The sequence below is a fragment of the Microtus ochrogaster genome, chromosome 8 (assembly GCF_000317375.1).
Source record: "Microtus ochrogaster isolate Prairie Vole_2 chromosome 8, MicOch1.0, whole genome shotgun sequence".
Taxonomy (NCBI): domain Eukaryota; kingdom Metazoa; phylum Chordata; class Mammalia; order Rodentia; family Cricetidae; genus Microtus; species Microtus ochrogaster.
In genome coordinates, this window is record NC_022015.1 from 10352281 (window position 1) to 10355291 (window position 3011).

The following is a 3011-nucleotide window of genomic DNA, read 5'->3' on the forward strand; positions in this document are numbered from 1 at the left end:
GTGCTGCCTGCCAATCATTGCGGCGTCTGAAGGGGCCCTAGTTGGTTTTAGGGATGAGGATGAGGGGTTTCTCTGCAGGGGCGACCCAGGTGCATTGCTCATTGTGTCGCCTGGGTCACTGTTGGGGCCTTTGTTTCCCCCGCCTTAACGGAGATATTTTTTTCTCTATTTGAAGCCTCTCTACACCTAAAATTCAGTAGAAATTACCTGCTAAAACACACCAGTGTTTGGTGTAATTGTGGGCCGGACAGCTCCTTCCACAGTATTTCCTGTCCCTTCTCAGTCTTTGTTTGTTTGTTTGTTTGTTTTTGAGATTTGTTTTATACACTGTTCTTCATACTTCACTGGCTTGTTCCTGGCCGTGTGTATTGGTGCACACTGGTGATGGAGAAGACTGTGTGTTGAGGGAAGGAAAATTTAACAACATACACTAAACTTTTAAAAGTGCGTATCCACTAATATGACAGCTAGGAGCTAGCCAATAGAAATAAGTTTTCAAGTTAGTCATGTATATGAGACAAAAATGCCTGAAGATATACATCAATTATTACAGGTGCTGCCAGAGGCTGTGGTTTTAAGGGAACTTCGGGTTGCACCCTTGTTTTTCATGTATATTTGATGCATACTGTAAAATAATTGAAGCTACTAAGCTATATAACGATAGTGTTCAAATTAGTATACTACAGCAACTTAAAATTAAGATGAACCCCCGTACTCGACAGTAGTGACAGAGAAGGTGTGGAAACAGCCCCGTGTAATGAATGCTCAGCCTAAATCAGGCTCCCCAGACCTGCACATGTTCAAAACCTTTGCCATGTATTGATTGCACTTCTAGATAGGTCCTGAAGAGAAAAAAAAATGTTGAGATGTACTACATCCTAGGTATTATGAAAAATTTTGGAAGTAAATTGTTCAAAATTGGAGCAGAGAGATGGCTCAGAGGTTAAGATGCTTCCTGGTCTTGCAGAACCTGGGTTTGGTTCCCAGCACCCATAACAGGAGGCTAGTAGCTGCCTGTAACTCCAGCTCCACAGTGTCGGGCACCCTCCTCTGGACTCTGCAGGCACCCGCAGACAAATACACATTTTAAAAATAAATGTTTCCATCAAGAGAATGCAAAAAACAAAAACAAAAACACTGATCCATGAACACAGTTAGCAGCAGCTCCCTAAAATGTATGTAATGATTTCTTTTCTAAGTTCAGATCTGATGGGGTAACTCAGGCTTGCCTCAGATTGGTGATATGGCTACTTCAGCCCCCGAAACTCAGAGGTGTCTATCAGTACAATGAACTGTGACAGAACTTTGGTTAAAATGGCAAAGCACTGCCGTGGACAAAGTGAAAATACTACAGTAGCTTTCCTTCTCTCCCTCCCTCCCTCTGTGCTTTACAGTCTCACCGACAGCCAGTTAGAGCTTGCTGTGTAGTCAGGCTGGCCTTGAAGACTTCGAAGTTTGCCTGCCTCAACTTGCTGCTAACTCTGCACTTCATTAAAAAAAAAAAAAAGTTGTGTGCTTATGAGTAATTTTACTTTCTTTCCTCTGTAGTTTTCAATGGTCTCATACTTTCTATGCTAAGTATTTTTATGTTTCCAAAGGGGAACAAAGAGTATGTGCTTCCCTAGTCAAATTCTGAAATATAAAAGCTGTACTGTAGATGTGAGGGGACTGTCCCAGAAGGTGAAGGCACCTGCCCACAGTTACACAGCAAAGGGACATCCCTGTATCAAGCACTTCTCACACTCTGGTCAGGCTTCTGGGAAAGCCACACTCTACAGAGTATAAAGATATGTTCGGAAGTTCTCCCAGGGGCAGACCTTGCGCCACCCTGGAAAAAATGAATTCTTTTCTTTCCAAATATTTAGTGGCTAGCTGCCCGTCAGGTGTCCAGCTGTGAGATCTTATTTGTGAACTTAAGAGTAAACGCAAACTAAACACCTGCCTGACTGGATTCTCCTCTTCACTGGGGTGGGAACATTTTGTGACTGCAAGAACCTGCAACTCTGCCTCTAAAAAGAAGAAGAGGGAAAAATGGAAATGTTTGCCAAGGCTTTTCAAGTTCAATCTTCCAGGGTTTGTACAGGGGGAGAATGACAAAACCCACCTCAAGTGCCCACTAGTGGTTGCGTGGTTACGGGAAGTGTGTATGGCTGCTGAAATGCTACACAGCCATTAAAAAGAAGTACATAGCTACTTGCACAGAACTTCAAGATATTAAGAAAAAATTCAGAGATATGTATTCATAACACATACCCAACACATATATTTCTACTTCATTATTTATTATATCTTTATAGAACAAACACAACAGTGGATTTTTTTATGGTGCTAAGGTATAAAAGGCTTAAAATATCTTTGTCGTTGAAGTTTAAAGCACACCAACATGCTTTTCTTTGGCTTCGGGAAAACCAAGAAGTGATAAAACTCATCCAACACATCCAACAGATGTCAGAATGCTACTTCCTCTAACTGCAGTGAGAAGAGCATCTTTACAGAATATTGCAATTGTCCTCATCACCCGGTTCTTGACGATGAGCTTTTGTAGGTTCAAGTGCACACAATCACACTTAAAACTTTCAAGACACTGTGTAATCAGTAGTTTAACACACCTGTTAGAGCCACGCATTAAAAACCATACCGACGTTGCCTGGTTACTAAAGTTATCAAAACATTCAAGTAAGAGGTATGGACATTAGCAGCGATCACTAAAGCTAATATACTAGTTGGCATATTTTGGTATCCGTTTTATAACCAAGAAAACAGTATACTGTCCATTTTACCCATCATCCGTACAAACAGGAAAGTAGATCATCGCAGGGGCACGGTGAGTGACGAAAATATTATATGAAGGCACTAGGCTAAATGCCAACAGTTAGAATTTGTAAAATGAGGATGGAATGAACTTTGGTTTATTCAAAATGCCTGTTGTTAGGGTTAAAAACTTAGATCTTTAAATATAAGAAAACGTTAAGAAATACACATTCTCACGGGTACAAAAATATCCCATGTTG